Source organism: Megalops cyprinoides, chromosome 14 (assembly GCF_013368585.1).
Source record: "Megalops cyprinoides isolate fMegCyp1 chromosome 14, fMegCyp1.pri, whole genome shotgun sequence".
Lineage (NCBI taxonomy): Eukaryota > Metazoa > Chordata > Actinopteri > Elopiformes > Megalopidae > Megalops > Megalops cyprinoides.
The window spans coordinates 24,940,021-24,957,729 of record NC_050596.1 but is presented as its reverse complement, the minus strand read 5'-3'; the positions used below and the strand labels follow the sequence as shown (position 1 = coordinate 24,957,729).

General features: G+C 41.3%; 1 protein-coding gene across 4 annotated transcripts in view; it reads left to right on the top strand.

Annotated features, from left to right (window-relative positions):
- Positions 1 to 472: 472 nt before the first annotated feature.
- Positions 473 to 17,709, top strand: part of satb2 (SATB homeobox 2) — a 48,165-nt gene continuing 30,928 nt past the window's right edge. For all 4 annotated transcript variants that reach the window (XM_036545945.1, XM_036545944.1, XM_036545942.1 and 1 more), the window contains exon 1: positions 473 to 751. The gene's annotated coding sequence lies outside the window, so the exon portion shown is untranslated. The remainder of the gene's footprint in view (positions 752 to 17,709) is intronic.

The following is a 17,709-nucleotide window of genomic DNA, read 5'->3' as shown; positions in this document are numbered from 1 at the left end:
GCGAAATCGGACAGAGGTATTAGGGAGAAGGAGATAGCTGTAGTTTGTTTTGTTTTAGCGTTTTAGGGGGCGTCTAATTTTCAGCCGATTTTTGGTTTGTCTGATTTTTTTCTGATCGCCGCATCTCCAGATGGTCATTTCTCCGATTGTAATGCACTCTCCCTTTCCCCGTCGATAAAGGTACGAGTCCGGAGGAGGACAGTTGTGCCTCTGTCGTCTAAAAGAAACCACGACAAACAGAAGGACAAAGCAACCACTGCGGGACTCTTCTCAAGTTGTGTACCCCGTCCTTTACCGGAGACGCCGCAGCTTGTATTCCTGTACGATCCCGGCACACTTCAGCGAGCGACTCCCGGAGCACGAGCTGTGTGAGGGCTTCTCCCTCACTCTTTCCGTTCGTCCCTCTCTCTCTCGCTCTCTCTCTCTATCTCCCTCTCTCTCTCGCTTTCTGTCTCCCACACACACACACACACACACACACACACACACACACACACACACACACACACACGCACATACGCAGCCAGATAGAGACTGTCTGTCCATCTCCTATCTCTCATCTTTCGTTCGCTTTCTCTTAATCACACACTCTCACACTCAAGCTGAGTGCACGGAGAGTAGCATCCAGCTCCTGCCCGAGCCGATTTCATTCCCCCTGAAGCAAACACAAGTTCAGCCCTGGATTCAATACTTTTAATCAATGGACAGAGCCTTCTCCCCAGCCAGCCGAGATACAGACACACCATAAGCGGTAAGTGAAAAAAGAAATCCTCCTTTCCTCAGAAGTTTTCCCCTCTCTAACCTTCATCAAATGTATTTAGTATCGTAATTATAACTCCTTTTTTGTCGTCGGTCTTATTTCAGTTTTCATGATCAGATACACGTCCATTCATACATTATGCATGCATTGTATTTTAGTGCGCTCTCAGTCAAGAATTAACGTAGCAATGAAATGCACCAATAGTATCGATTAGGATAAATCATGCATGGATCTCATTTCATGAAGGTTGTATATATCGAATGAATATGATTAATGTCAGCATAGATTCATTTGTACAGAACCAGACTATTATTATTATTATTATTATTATTATTATTATTATTATTATTATTATACTAACAGGAACGTGTAGATTTTGACCAAAGTCGCAGAGTTCCTGATAATTTGTCAAACCGCAACAGTTCGCTTAATTACTTCCACAGAGCTAGAGGTGAGCTTTGAATTTGATTAAAAAAACAAACCCGTTAAAGTTTATGAAGCTAGAACTCTGTGTAAGTACCCGTAGGGACTTATAACCAAGTTGTTCTTAAGATTAAGTTCAATATGAGAGAGTTCCTTTGGGGCAAAAAATGTTTTATTGTTGTAAAGTAGACGGTCATACAATAATTTGCGCCTAAAAGGTGTGTACTTTTTATGATTTTGGATTTAGCACCGTCACAAATATTAATAATATTAATAATATATATGTTTTTTTCGGAGAATATTTTCTCAAGTAGCCTAACGCTACAATATTTGCATGTATGTGTCCATGTGTGTGAATATGCATGATTATTACTAATAGGGCGATTATTGAAGTTAATATAAGTGTTGTTATTATTAGCAATAATAAATAATAATAATTATAATTACAGGTTTTTAGTCGCGACATAACTGCTTCTGATATGTATTTTTAATCGAATAGAGAGGTCAACTGGAGAGTTCCACGGTAGAAACACTGGGTAAATCAATGAGTAGAGTGATACCAGCCACCGAACGTAAGATTACTCGGAGCCTTAGACACAGCAGATGGCTTACCCCAAGTTGATCTATGACTCTCAATACAGACAAAATCACTCTTTCTGTTTTAAAAAAAACCCACAATATTATGTACTTATTCTTTTGTCAATCTATCAATGTCTGGTGTCTGTTTTCTGGTTGGGTCTACAATGTATTGAAGCACCGTTAAATAGTTTAGCTTTGACAGTGATGTAAAAGTCCATGTATCACCCCTCATATGTATATGTACCTTTCATCTTATTTTAGGCTATTTATCTTATTTTTGACACGTGTTTTATGACTACGAGCTAAACAACGCTGAAAACAACCGTAAAAGTCTTTTTGTGGCCTGCAGTCTGTGAACCCTAATTTGCCTCCTTAAGTTATGCACCGGGCATGTATGTGATCTCAGTCGTGTGGAAGGATTGTTTGTCCACAAGAAGGAGTTCGCCGGTGTCCCCACGCTAGATATCCGTGTGCATTGAACGGTCACAACATATGGAAGACTAACAACCGACGTAAGATAAACATTAATTTCAGGATGTCTTGTAAGAGTGGATTTTTTTCCCTTGTATTATACAGGTAATAGTGGCAATTATTATTAGCACTATTATTGTTGTAACTCACCACTTTTATACGTAATTAATAAGGGTTATTGTTTCCTTGGATTCTTTTTGTTAATATTATAGACTATAATATGGACAAATCTAATTATTTTACATCTGTAGGTTGCCGCACGAAATGTAGAGGAAAGTTTAAAAAGAAATTTCATGTGGACTACATTTCTCTTTTTTAACATGGTTCCTTTTTGAGGGGACGTGCGCATTGTCGGTTGCGTGTTTACAAGCCCATTTTTGCCTAATGCATATAATAGAGAATCTTTCTGAGTAATCTGTAAAATTTAGAAAAAACTGCAGTAAAAAGTTTTCAAAGCAATTTTGCTCTGCTGAAGTTGAGCGTTAGCCTACCTACACCGCTAAGAAACATTAATACGCTCCGCTTCCGACACGAAATTATACCAGAAAACTTCAAACTTTTCCGATTTTAGATAGTAGTGTTTAATTTGGCACGCAAAACAAAACGCCGTGCTTTATTTTGTAGTGGTACGTTTGTTGTCCAACCAACAACAGATAGGTTCTCACTTAGCACTTTCCTTGGGATGAATAGTCTGGGATTGTAAAAAAAAATGCCTTCCTATTGTGTATAGTGTATACACATTTTACTTTTCAGTTGTTAAAAATAAAACTGTAGATTTGTATTCTGTTGTTAAAATAGTACTATGAAAATTAGAGTTCAATTGTTGAGCAGAAAATCTGTTGTCCAGAGGCGGACGGCAGTGTAGCGCTGCAGGGGCTGTGCCTGAAGAGGCCCGTATGACGATTGTGACCGCTGCCGCGCGCTCCAGTAAGTGTTTGCCAGGGTTCGTGTTTGAGTTGAACTTCTTGTTAGAGATATGCCGTATTTTAAACTTTGACAGCTTTGAATGCCACCAAAGCCAACAAATCTAGTAATTCATAGCGCCTTCCATCTTACTTGCAGGAGCTGGGTACGTGTGTGTGAGGGACATTAGTCATTTTAATAAGTAAACCTGTATGGGATTATAATTGCATCACGTATCTTTTACATTGTTGGTTCACTTACATAAACACACCATGTTATATTGTGTAAAACATTGGAAGACGTGCATTAAATACCTTAAGCAGGCTCTGCGTTGGTAACATTATGACAGGAGTGACGCAGGCTCGGCGCCGTACTTCCTCGTGATTTTATTTAAGTAATACCTGACCCATTATTGTTATGAAGTTTTCCGTTCGGTTAGGAATTTACTGTAATTTACAGTTCACGTTTCCAATTCACAGCGGGACCTTTCAGCCGTCCAATACAGGACTGCGAACAGAAATCCCCCCCGCCCTCTCCCCCGCACCAGGGGGTCTGCATTGCACTTCAATAGAAATGTATTTTATTTCTACAGCTATTTTTCATTTATCAGTTGAGACAGTTTGCCGCATTTTCCATATGCGCTTTTGTAATTCACCATATGCTTTTCACGTCTTCAATTCATATTTATGTTTCTTCGATGGCGCCTATTTGAGTTTAAAACGATTCGAAAGTACTATTGAAATAAACTATTCTGAAACACCATTCGGTGGATAATATACCTTTATTTTGCTTGATATTTTAAAACCGTCCATCATCTCCATAAGCAGAAAAGGTGGAGTCAGACACATCTCTAACAAAAAATAAATCAGTGAAAGCAGCTGTAGTTACATGCTGTTTGGAGCGTTCAGTGCGTGCCGTCACTCACCTAAATACAGCATTTAGTGTATGGAACTCTCTTCTTAATGCAAAAGGAGATTTGTAGATCGATTTCTTCATCTCACTACAATTGTGTATTTATAAAGAGACTTTACACTGTATGCATATCTTTTGTAGTCACGGATATGATTATTGTTTTCATTTTTGTAAGTCATCAGCAGTGTTAACGTTGACCATATTCCCAGAGAACCCTATTTTGACGAGATGTGATATAACATTAACACAATAATGTGTTGTTACAGTAATGCAGCATAAACACACACAGACGTATGGATTATATATATATTTTAGGTGCATGAATATATTTTACATATATACACACACACATAATATGCAGTAGTTGTAGTGGCATTGTTATATTAATTTTACTCATAGTAGTCTAAAAATCTCATCTAAATAGCCAACCAAACAGACAAAAACCATATCCATCGCCTGAGTATATGATACTGGAAAGATCAAATTCACTGTCCGATGGTCTGTGATAGTCACAGTCTGATTGAATGTATACGGTAAGTTCAGGAAAGTAAATACCATTAGAATGGCTCAAAGCTATTATTTTAATTTAATGAAATGGAAAAGTATATGCTAGGCTGGCATGTGAGAATGAACAGTTTGCCTCAGACAATGTCAGCAACATTTGTTTAGAGGCATCATCAAAGCATTTTTTAAAAATTCGAATAAACATTTTTTTGAATAAACATATTTTACTGTCATCCAAGAATGTGCTGCCAAGTCAAATGAAAGACAAATTCATTTTTGTCTGAAAAAATGGATTTCAGATCGATGGCAGCTTTTTTTTGTGTTAAATATTTTGCTGCATGATAGGTTGGGACAACCCTACTTTTTTGAAAACTTTGTGGAATCAAGCTTGTGCTTATAGATCCATGAGAGAATAATATAAAACCGTGATTATGTTTTTCAGTTTGTTTTTGTTTGTTTGCTTTTCAAAAAACCCCTTTCTACGACTCACAAATTCACTCCATAGTTTCATAAGTTAGCTCTCAGTGTAGGAAGTGAACGTTGAAGGCAATTGACCCAGAGTTAACCAGAAAGTCCACAAAAGTTTCTAAATCACTGTCTCCAATTATGTGAGAGCGCAGATAATCTCTAGCTGCTTGGCTGTGCCGTGGAATGGAAGCAGCCTGTGCAAACTCACAAAACCACCTACTGTAGTGTGTGTCCGTCATGCTGGATTTCAGTGCCATTACAATGCACTGATCTACCTGAGGAAAAAAAATGAGTGTATTTTATTTTTTTGTTTCATTAGTTTTATTCTTTGCACCCTCCCCCACCCTTTGCTATTTATTTGTGCCTCTTGTTGAGCTGCTGTTTTTTTATCCTTTGGAAATCGTTTTCATGCTTTCGTTTGCTCCTTTGTGCCATGATGTTCTTTTCGCGAAGCATAAACCGGCGGGGGACAAAGAGCAACATGCCTTTTGAATTTCACTGTGTCGCCATCTTTCCCCATGCTCGACTCTCCTCTCCTCTTTCCTCTTCCCTCCCTGTCTCTCTCTCTCTCTTTCTCCACTTTTTCATTCCTGCTGTGTGATCAGAGCTATCTCTCCCCACAGATATCAAGGGTGTGGTGGGACTATTAAACACCAGATTAGATACACAGCTGGGCAGGGCTGTGGGGAAATGACACTTTAATACTGAACTTTTTATTTCAGCTCCTTCGTGTAGTTCGCTTTGTGAACCTTTCAAACTAGTTTGACCTGCTCCTTTATTTTTGTCAGGACGTATTTTCACAAATGTATGGCATTATGCAGATGCACTTATGGCTACATTTTGCAAATATGTGGATTTTCAGTTCTGGCGCAAATTTTCACTCGTCCCCCCTGCTGACTGAGAAAACCTCCAGCTTCTAGCAGCTGGGACGCACAGGCAGTTTAGGACGCTAAAACATAACGCTGTTGTACAACTATGTACTGATGTCAACACCATGTTACAGTAGCATTGTGAGAGTGCTCTGCCTTAACTGGGAAGGACTGCATTGATATAACCCAGGTGAGTATCCCTCAAGACCACAGCGTGGTTTCCATAATTCAGCTTTACATTTGGCAGCCTGAGGTTGGTACCTGGTTGGTCTGACAGCCGCTGTTTTCCCCATATCATGCTGTTGAAAGGTGCAGTTGAAAGTCTGGTCGTATTTCATCGATGCTAAGTTTAAGGCGCTGTGTATACCAGTGAGAGAACTGTCGGCTAGTTGGGCCCAATTTTTGCTTTTTGTCAGTTAGTGACTTGAATGAAGAGAGGCATCTTGTCTTCCTCTACATCAACTACCAGTACAACACATAGTCATTCCTGAGTAGTGCCATGAATGATTCTGAATGAATTCATGAGTAGTTCTTGTGTAGTGTCATGATGCTGCCAGTTACCCTATACACTTTGATAATGGAGAAGACCTGACTGCGCTGAACATTTTGCTTTACCTTAACAGGGAAGTAATTATCATTCATTCTTCAGGTGCTTTGACAGGTTTTTTAATCGAGTGGTCACAGAAATTGTTCAACTAGCCTAATCGGAGCGATCTAGATAAAATTCCATGATATGACGTACGTTCGTGATTATACTAAGAATTATAGATCAGAACGGTACTGAATTTATAGTTCCCCTGCTCTCATATTCACAAATATTGATTGTGCATATTTTAATTTTGCGCCAATCAATTTATGAAAACTGACATTGCGTTCAACGGGTATGATTTTTAGGTGGTACTTAATGCACCGGGTCTGTTGCATTGTATGACTTCAGCTGCAGATACGGCAAGTATATGGACGCAGGTGACAGCCACACCAATTTGCAGGTGATAAACGATTCGATTATGGTTCGTACTCCCGTATACCTGATTTGCAATGCAGACCCAGTCCTAGCCCTCTCTCCCTGGGTCTATTGGTCTGGGCCTTGCTCTGCACGGAAGATAGATGTGGGGAAACGCAGGCCTCAATATGTCCCCGAGAGAGAAAAAAAAGCAGATCAGAAAAGCAGGTCTTCCATCAGACGTAGGACACCTGAAGTGCGGTACGCATGGGGCCGAAGACAACGCCATGACCGCATCATACGTGCATTTGCAGCTTTGCCTCGCAAGTCGTGCCGAATTGGAGCGTCTGCCAAGTGGCTGCAATGCAAATATAAATCTCTGCTCAGCTCTGCTGCCGTTGCACACCTGGTGCCACAGACGCCTCCAACTGGGGACTTTGACATTATATAAGACATCCAGTGACAAAGTGATTTTTGCATCCTTTGCGGTGTTGCCTGGGTTACTGTATTTAGCGCCGTGGAAGATGAGTCTGAGGTCCTACTGGTATCCTGTAAACACACTCAGATCGCCGCACACAGATAGGATATTACAGGGTGTCTGTCTGAAGCAGTAAACAGCGTATTTTGACCCGAAGCTTTTTTGACTATGAAGGAGCCCTTTAAATTTTTATACAGTTGTTATTGTAACTAAAATTAGGCTCTTATAATTATAAGGATGATGGCTATTTGGAGAACAATTATGATGCTATTGTTTTTGATTTTTGCTGAATTTTCTTATTTTTCTCAGAACTCTAAACTGTGTTGTAATTGTGAAGTAAAACCTTCTATCCTCCATCACACGCTAACACTTTAAAAAGACCCGCTCATCTTAAAAACAGTTTCCATCATACACTATCCTTTCTAAGTCAACCTATTTAACACTGAATTTGCAATTAGTCTCCAGGGCATTTTAATGCTATGAGGGCAATCGGCATGACCTTTACCACCAGTGAAAGTCCAATGAAAAAGCACAACATTTTAGGAAATGTTTATTTCATATATGATAATTTAAACCCCAACTACTGCACAATATAGGAGTGGCCTAAGAAAAGTGTTGTGACAAATAATTTAATGTAGATATAATTTAACCCAAATTTTTACTGTGATGTTTATAAATGGCAAAGTATCCAATAGTGTAAGAATATGAACATGTGAACTTTATATTTTAGTATTTCATAGTTAATTGAACTCCGTAGTATTTGGTAGTTTCTCAGTATATTATCTATTTAATAGACCTTCAGTCAAAAAATGAATTGTCTTCGTGAATCAGTGAGTATGTTAAGTGAAGGTAACTGCTGTAAATCACTGAAATTAAATTTTACTTTGTTTCTTATTCAAAGTGTGCTAGAGTCAGTATATACAAGCTACAGATGTACATTATATCTTTTTTTATATTTGGGTTTGTATCCTTTATGGTGCATTGTCATATAAACAATGCTTTTCCAGCAACAAAAATCAAGCATGAAACTTTATTTTTAAAGTTAAAAAATGAACTCCTTTGTGTTTTACCACACTTAATTATACAGTGTTATGGTGGGTAAAAGCACATTACGGCACACTATGAATCAAAACTGTTCAACAAATTTGATCAAGATGGCTTATTATTTGCTGGAATGAAAGATGCAAATTTCAAATTTTGCTCAACATACATTTCGATAAGGATGTCTTTTTCTCTACTGAAAAAGAACAGAAGGATGTCCTGTTAAGGCATAAGAATGAAGCTGTCATTTAAAAAACATTTTATAAAAAAAAAACAATATCTATCAATCACTAATATGCACTTGAATGAATAGGACTTCTTAACTGCTAAAAAGCTAAATGGATCCTAATTCAAACATTGGACTGACGTTTTGTGTGAAAGGATCCATTTCTTTGAAATAGCACTGGAGTGCAGAAAGACTGCCATGGTATAATCTTTAAGTGTGATGTGCCTCAAATGCAGGTGAACAACAGGCTTTTAGAATAATAGCAGCAACAGCGTTGCTATATATAATGTATACAGTGGCTTGCGTTTTTATGGTGACATTTTAACTGATGAGGTGCAACCACGATTCACAATAGTTAAGTGGTCTGCGTTTGAGTATTACTATCTCAGTCTCATTGGAAATATATGAAGAAAGGGAGAGAGGTGCTCTTGTTTTTACCTTGCAGCGTTGTTCTAGTTCACTGTAGCCATCTGCCATAGGAACAGGCTCAATTTAAAAGCTTTGAAAGGTTACAGCTTTTATGTACATGTTACAAAAGTCACCTAGGTGTCCTCTATGAAAAAAAAAATATTTGTAGCTTATCTTACATCTTAGTTTTCTGCAAACACATGTGTTTAATTGAAGCTTCAGATTAATTTGAGGTTTTCTGGGAAAAGTAAATATCCCTTTAGAAAATGAACCCTGGGGAAAGTATTCAGCTGGACACCAGTATGCGACCACCATGTCAAAGCTCCCCAGAGGGCACATTATTTTAAAATTAAATGGCACATCGAAGTAAACACTTTGCTAGGGTTTTATTTTCTCATAGACTCAAACTGAGACCATATGAAAGTGAAATAGAGTTATTCACAGCAAAGGCAACCTGTGGGACCTTTAACTCCCAACCAATGAGCAATCCTCCAATCACATGCAGTCTTTCCCCACCGGCTCGGACCGAGACTAAATAAGACATAGAGCGTTTGAGATGGACAACGAGTATTGATATATCTGCATGTTGTGTGAAAAATGCGGTCGGGTTTTGGGTTTTAGAAAAAAGCACAATCCAAACCAAACGAAGTTAGCTAAAAATTTTATGACCGACTGTGTTTACAGTCAGGATTGATGTTAAAATTCTCTCAGCGACCCCTCCCTCTTTCAGCACGGTCTCCGAGAGGCAGGGAGACTCATGCGAGGTGCTCTCAGCGGCACTTTCCCTGTTGCGTCCCCCAAATTTTTACTCAACAGATGCCAGCCCTAGTTTGACTGTGCATTTTTGCACATTGTCCTTATCTCCGAGTTACAAATTTAGGGCAATTTTTATCCTTGTATCAGTTCTTACACACCAGTTTGCATTGATTTCAGTACCAACATAATCATAGAAAAAAAGCAACAGGCATTGCGGCCAGGCTGAACCTGTGTTTGTTCATGGGTTGCCTTTCTGTGGCAGAAAGTCTCGATGTTCCTCGAAAATAGAGGAAGTATAGATGGATGGAATCTCTCAGCGGTTCAGTGATTGGATATATTTTGTATTCCCATCCTGTATCGTATTTGCTTGTGTAAGTGGTATGCTTAGAGCCCTTTCGCATACAGTCAAATTCCAGGCTATTGCATCCTGACGTACGCCTTAATTGTGAAAATTGCTGTGAGAATTCTGTTTCATTTGATATTGGCTAAATACTGTCTGTTTCCTGACCTCGAGGTAGTTATGCAGTTTCCATATTGCACTAATGTTTCAAACTTGCTAATAGGCCACACATTATATTACGCACTGCAAATTCCTGTGAGATAAATAATTTTGTTGAAAAATGTGAACACCAGAGCCCGAAATTCCTGGGTAAAACCGGTACTCCTCAGCATGCCCCACCCCTGTGTAGCCACGGAAAAACAATGGGAACTGCATGCAATTACAAATGTCCTTTTATTACCTCTTATTAATAGTTTAAGAGGTTGAAAAGAGCCTGTCATATATTAGCAAAAGGTTTTTAGCAATTTCTATTTTTTCTGACAAACCTTAATATTTTAACCATCGCACATCCTATGGGGGAAATTGGTGGAGAAAGTGAAAATCTTGGAATGGATTCCTCTTGCAGCTCCAGCCTCCTATTTCATAGATTAGTTACACAGATATAAGTCATCGCCTACTGTGCTGTGGCTCACTTCCTGCCCAGGAGGCTGTATTGCTGGTTTGCTAATCCACCTCTCTGGGAGAGGCGTAGAAAAGGTGTGCCTCAGGTTACACTCAGGGTTGTTACACTCAGGTTTGACACTAGTCCCAGTGTCCACACTCTGAGTATCAGTGGATGTGCATTTTAATGGTGACGGTGTACTATATGTGAAAAGGCTCTTGTTCTTTGTTGAGGATAGAGACATGGACAATTATAAAGCACTGTGAGAATGTGAACTTATACTAATTCTTTTTTTTTAGTATTTAAACAATACCAACATTTTTTCAGAGTTGGATGTCGGTGCGGCCCCAGAAAAACCTCTTTCATATAAACAAAGAAAATGAATTTTGAAATTTATTTTCTCTCACACAAGCTCTGGGTCGTGTCATGATCTATATGCATCCCTCTTCCCATGGTGCTGTTTCAAATTTCATTATGTAAAAGTTTCTGAATTGTTTTTGGAAATTGTCAGGTTGTCTGCATTTTTGTACCTACTCAGGCTACATTTCAGACATTGTAACTTTTTATTTACTCAGAAGACCATTACAATGTAATGGTCTGTCATTTTTAAATGTAACATCATCAGTATAATAACATTTATGATTTTCTTTTTTTTAAGTTATTGCACCTTTGCCAGAGCACAATCAAACGGCAACTATACATCTCTTACAGATATCCTTCTCTGTTCCCTCAGGCAAGACCGTTTCGATTCGAGTTCAAGTCTTTACAATTTTTCCCGGAATTTGCAGAGCAGATAGGAAATATTAAAATTAAAGAGACTTTACATCACAGAAATGCAGAAATCGGTGTCTTTTTTTGTGTCAGTACACAACACTGTTTCAGTTACGTATATCAGGGTTGAGAGTCAAAGTATTTTAGCAGTTGCTTCTCCAGCACACATTTCTGTGTCTGCTAACTGCTTCTCTGTGTGCAGTGATGAGTTCTCTGTGTGTTCTCTGTGTGTTGGGTCTCTATGTTTGGCTCCCATGTGTTAGGGTTTGGTGTTCCTGTGAGTCAGTGTGTGGTCTCTTGACTGCCGGTGCAGTGATCCTTTACTATGTACTGCCTGTGGTTTGCGTGACCGTGCGTGTGTGTGTGTGTGTTTTAATGCATTTTACATACATTTATGTATACATGCACATACACACACGCACACACACATACACAAACACCATGCACATACATGCATATATATTATACATATATGGAGAGAGAGAGAGAGAGAAAGAGAGAGAGAGTAATAAAGACCTGCTGTGAACTATTTATCTTTTATGATCAACTGTAATGTTTATGAGAGAGCTAAACATGTTCGCCAGAGGGCCAGTCTTTTTCTCAGCCCCCAGCTGTTCGTCTTTGTACTCACAAATATCGCAGTTCCACTCACATACAATTCCAGTCGCGTTCACATACATTGCAACTCCAATCGCACATATTACAACTCCGATCGCGCTCACACACACAAACGTAGACAAATACACACATATACACACACATACATATGCACCGATACATCAAAGGCAAACACAGACACGGACAGCCACATAAACACAAACACACACACACACACACACACACACACTCCTCCACACACTACCTTACACATACATGCATCTGCACACACTGAATCCAGTACTGAGCTGTCTGCACAGTGCTAGCAAGCAGCACAGACGTGAGGACATCGTCGGCGAACGGTGTGTTTGCGAAGGGGCAGTGGCCCAGGCCGGAACACGTCAGCAGTGTGCTGTCGTCAGCAGGGGCTGACGTGGGGAGGAAGATCTGTCAGTCATTACTACTGTTTGATAAGAGGCTATCAGCCCTCTCACCTCACCGACGCACCTCTTCACCACACCTGTGAGCAGGAAATGGCGCTAAGCCCTGTATACCTGTCCTTTATCGAGAGGTAATGGCCTCAGACGTGTCTGCTTTAAAATGGTAGTTGAAATAAAAAATGAAAAGTGCCAATGCCAAACACTAAACTGTCTGTTGTTGGTGCAATGTAGAGGATCCTCCTGCAGTTATATGTTTGCTATTAATTTTTATAACCATTTGGATTTATAAAGTATAGTGCTTTCTTTTTTATGATGTTTATTGTGTGGTATTATTCTCATAAATATTCAAAGGGGTGCATTTATATCATTACAAACTCATGCACACTGGGATTATTACTATTGGATATGGAATATTACAGATGATGTCAGTTTGTGACCAGCCCTTTCATCTGCCTCACTCATTCAGCCCTCCTTTTTCAATGTCATCTTCAGTTTTAGAGTGCTGTCTTAAATTACATTTTTGTATATCTTTGCAATGCCAGTTCTTATGAGCTGTTGAGCTGTCGATCGGCTTTTCCAATCTCCCTCCCCATCTCTCCATGCAGTTCTCCTTAACGCCATTGTTCCCACTGGTCACTCGTCTCTCCGCCTTTTCCCTTCATCTTCCCATCTTTTCTTTCGGTCTCCTTTTAACAGCCTCTTTCTTTTTGTGTCCCCCTTTCTCCCCTCTCAGTCCCTCCCTTTCCCCTCTTTCCTCCCTCTGTCCCCTCTGTCCCTCCTCTTTCCCTCCCTCCGTCTCGCACCCCCTCCTCCTTCTCACTTGTTCCTCTCATTCTCTTCCCTCTTCTTTCTGTCTCTTACCCTTACCCTTCCACTTCCCTATCCCCTTCTCCCCTTCTCCATCTTCCCCTACTCTCTCCCCATCCTTCCCTCCCTCCATCCCACTTTCTGTCCCTCTCGCTCCCTCTCCTCTCCTCTTGCCCTCTCCCCCTCCCTCCTTCCCTCTTTTTCTCCCTCCTTCTCTCTTTCTGTCCCTCCTTCTCTCCTCCTCTCCTCCCTCCCTCCCTCCCTCCCGCTCTGTGTGTTTAGGTCTGTGAGTACACTCAGATCAGTAGTAGACCACTTACTGCCCTCAGTTTCCTGTGTGTGGCACGGCTGGCTCCGAGCTCAGCCTGGCTGCCAGGAGGAGGAAAAAGGGAGAGAGAGAGTGGGAGAGAGAGAGAGAGAGAGAGAGAGAGAGAAAGATGGCAGCGTAGTGGCTGAGACGAACTGCCTCTGAGCTCACCCTCACTCTCCCGTTCAGCGCGTCTCTGACACTGATACCTCTGTGATAATTATGATGATAGCAGTTATTATAAAAGCTATATCAATGCAGGTAGGAGCAGTGGTGGAATGGGGAATTGAAGTTTGAGCTTTGTGTACACAAAGTACTGAAGTGGAGTTTGTGCTCTGTATGTGTGTGTGTGTGTGTGTTTTTGTGTGGCTAGTGTTTACTTTTGAACACCGATCCCGACACACATCCCCAACTATAATAGTTATGTTCAGGCTATGACAGTGTCATTAATAATCATACATTATAATTATACTTCTCTCCCATGTCAGTGTTTAAGTAGTAAATAATAAAGAGCTAATTGACATTTAAAATGTAATTGGCATTTCAGGTCAGTAATAATCCACGACATGCATTTCCTTTATTCAGCAAAGAGGCCACTGCTATCAACACCTGTCTCAGAATAATTAAACCCTTATGAATCGGAGGTGTCGTAATTGATTTCAAATCAATCTGCCATTTTGCAATGACAGGGTTTCTAAAACTACTTTGTCACCCAGGATTAGTGTATCATGCAAACCCACGGGGAGCAGATCGGTGTGGTTTGTGCTTATGGCCATTGCGTTGACTTGGCAAGACTTTTCATTCATGCCATGAGTAGTTTCAATATTTGCGAAATCTCAATTGTGTTCTGTGGATTAAAGAATACATGCGCTCGAGGGCTGTAAAAGCAATCTCTCAGCGATAGTCTGAACCTCGACGTGTGTGGAGATTCACAATCGGACACTGTAAGAGTCTCGCACAATGTTAATATTTAATGGCCACATCTCTCTCTGTCGCTATGTATTATTCAGAGGAGCTAAAGTGGAGAACTTGACTCGTGCAGTGTCTAGTTGGGTGAAAAGTAAAGGGAGAGACGAACAGTGGTTGCAACCGTATCTGAATGACGTGATTTCTATACAGGGTTTGTAGGCTATGTTTGACTGTGACCCGGTTGGGAATGCCCCTTGTTCAAGGTGGTCTCTTGTGTCTGACATTGCACATCATATTTAGGTTAGTGAGCAGCGTATGCTCTTTTCCCCTCCAATTCTTTCCTCAGGACAACCCTAAACTTACATAAGATTCAGAGTGCAATGTCAGATTTAATCCCATGGCTGAAAGCTTAGTTTACGAGTTATTCTTGTTAGATCATTTGCAAGTCAACACAATTTTGAGATCATCTTTATAAGCTCTGGGGAGAATTTCCGCCTCTTGAACCAGCACAGCGCCCCTGGTGTATGTTGCAACTACCCATTAGAGAGGGATCTACGGGATTCCACTTTGACCTCTGCAAAGTGCGTTTGCACTGCTTGGACAGTGCCCTCAGAGCGGTCAGGATATTTGGGTTGACAACCCAACACAGTACTTTCTATATACACACTGCCTCCCTACACTCTCGATCACCGCCTAGAAGAACGTAAACGATCTTGTGGAGGGAAGAAACAAGATCATTTATCTCCTGCGTCAAATAGTTTTGAGTGGTAGGCAGATCAACACCGAGATGGAGGCAAGACCTTGATAAGGATCAGTTGCATTGAAAGGCTCCCTGAGTTCAGGCCTAGACTTGTGAAAGGTATGGTGGAACACTGCTGCACTGAGACAGAGATGAGCTGATCCCAGACCAGCAGTCACCAGTCAGCAGCAGCGGCAGCAGAGGGGGGAAATAAGGCTATCTAACAGGGGGTCTAAAACCACAGTGAATAGCTGTGTCATTCAATTAGAATCATAGAGGAGAGAGACGGAAAAAAACAGGAGGGAACGGGAGTGAGGGAGGACATGGAGACAGAGTGAGAGAGAGAATTTAGGGTAGTGCTGGGGTGGAGAGAAGGATGGAAAGAGAGAGAGATGGACAGAGAGAAGGGATGATAAAATATTGGTGAGGGAGCATGAGGAGTGGAGGAAAGTGGAGGAGTATGAAAGAAAGAAAGGCAATGATGGAGGTGTAGAGGAACATGAGGATGGCAGGGACTGGTCAAGTCCTGCTGATGAGCTTGAATCTAAGAAACGGGTCTGTAGAGAGGTGACTGAACCAGAGGGAGAAGGAGGGAGAAGCAGTAGAAGAGAAAGACAGCAACTGCGAGAGAGAAGGACGGAGGGAGAGAAAGAGAGAGGTAGGCAGCAGTGGGAAGGAGAATGAGAGTGACGCAAGGAGGGAACGCAGAAGAGCTCACCTAGCTTGGCGTGACTGCGTTGCCGAGGGGACAGATGTTCCGGGACGCGGCGAATGCGGTGCAGCCGCAGCACTGGGGGGGGGGGGTGGACAAGTCGGCAGCGTACCCAGAATTCACCACTGTCCCCCACAATCCCCCCAGCGCCTGGGACTCATTTCTCACTATTAATGGCTTTATTATTGCACTGGAAAGGGGGGCGAGGGGGGGGTGATGAGAGGGCTGGGGCTTCCAGCCGGCTGATCCACGGCTTGCTTTTCCCAAATGCCGTGCAAAAACGTTTATTAGAAGCAGACCCGCGTCTTTGTCTCTCGCGAGCAAGTGGGGGGAAAAAAAAAAAAAAAAACTCGCACGTCTAGTCAGAGTTGTTAAGATTTATAAGCATTAATTACACATGCACGCTATGCAGCTCTCTCCCAAATTATGATCTGGGATGGGTTCAATGGAAATGATGAGCAGGGCCTACAGGGTTGCGACTCTGCCAATGATACATTGTAGAGGAAGGCAGGGCTGTCATCTCGCCCTGGAAGAAGAGAGAAAGCCACAAATCTGTGTCAACAAGTCACAAAGAGCTCACTGCACCAGCGCTGCTGCACAGGTCAGTCGCATCAGATGAGGAAACGGTTCACTTTGGAACCTCTTTGTCAGTCAGTGGCTGCTTTCTTTCACTCACTCAGACTCATCGTGTCATATTCAGATGCATTGATTCCCCTCCCAACACGCACATACACACACACACACACAGAGTAGCATGAGGGCAAAACATTGCTGTTTACCTCTCTACCTTTACATTCAACCTTGGGGGGCCTCTCTAGGTAGCCTCCACACGTCTACATATGGCCATGAGATATTTACAGTGCTCCTCAACTTAAAGACGTTCTTACCAACTAGGCCTTCTCCAACAGTCTTCATCTGTGCTCTGTTTCCATCCATTCTCCAGCAAAGTGAATGAAGCACTGTTGCACTGATTCGTTCCATATAGAATACACAGTTTACGTTGGAAAGCAGTGCTTAAAGCCAGCTATTAATTTTGTATATGCATGTTATTTTAATCATGTGGTGCTGTTTTTCAAGAACCGGCTGTCCGTTTATTATCCCTCCAGTACAACCGATTTCAATTAAACAGAATCAAAGGAAACGCTGCAGCCTCTCTTGCTCTTCCCGCCGTGTTGGGGCAAACCGTACGTTTTAAGACTTATTTCCAGAAGTGAAACACTTTTTTGAGTTTTTCTCCTTTTTTGGTGTTAAATATGCCAGCCACACGCTTTTGGCTGACATGAGTATTTTGTCAGGCAGAGGCTAAAGCCTTTAATGTATGAATTTATTTCAAAATTAAAGACAAAAAACAACTCGTAATTTCTGAAGGAAAGGGGACTTTTCTCAGTGTTGTCTTTTTTTTTTCCCTTTTCCTGTTTTCTGTAGTTGAAAGTGGAGAGTGATGTCCTAAATGTAAGCCAGTGAGAGAGAGAGAGAGAGAGAGAGAGAGAGAGAGAGAGGGGCAACCACAGTTTGAAAACACTGTCATGGCGCGATGAGTAGGCTGTCAGTGCCTGGGCCGTAGAAACAAACAGAACGGGCTTGGCAAAGGCCTCACACTGTCCAGGAAACTCACTTCTGTGTGCTCTCGATCTCGCACACGTACACACAAAACGTGTTTATTCCTCTCTGTCTTCCAGTGTCTTTTCCGCTCCCTCCTTTTTTTTTCTCTCGTTCCCCTCGTCTCTCTTTTTCACCAGTCAGTG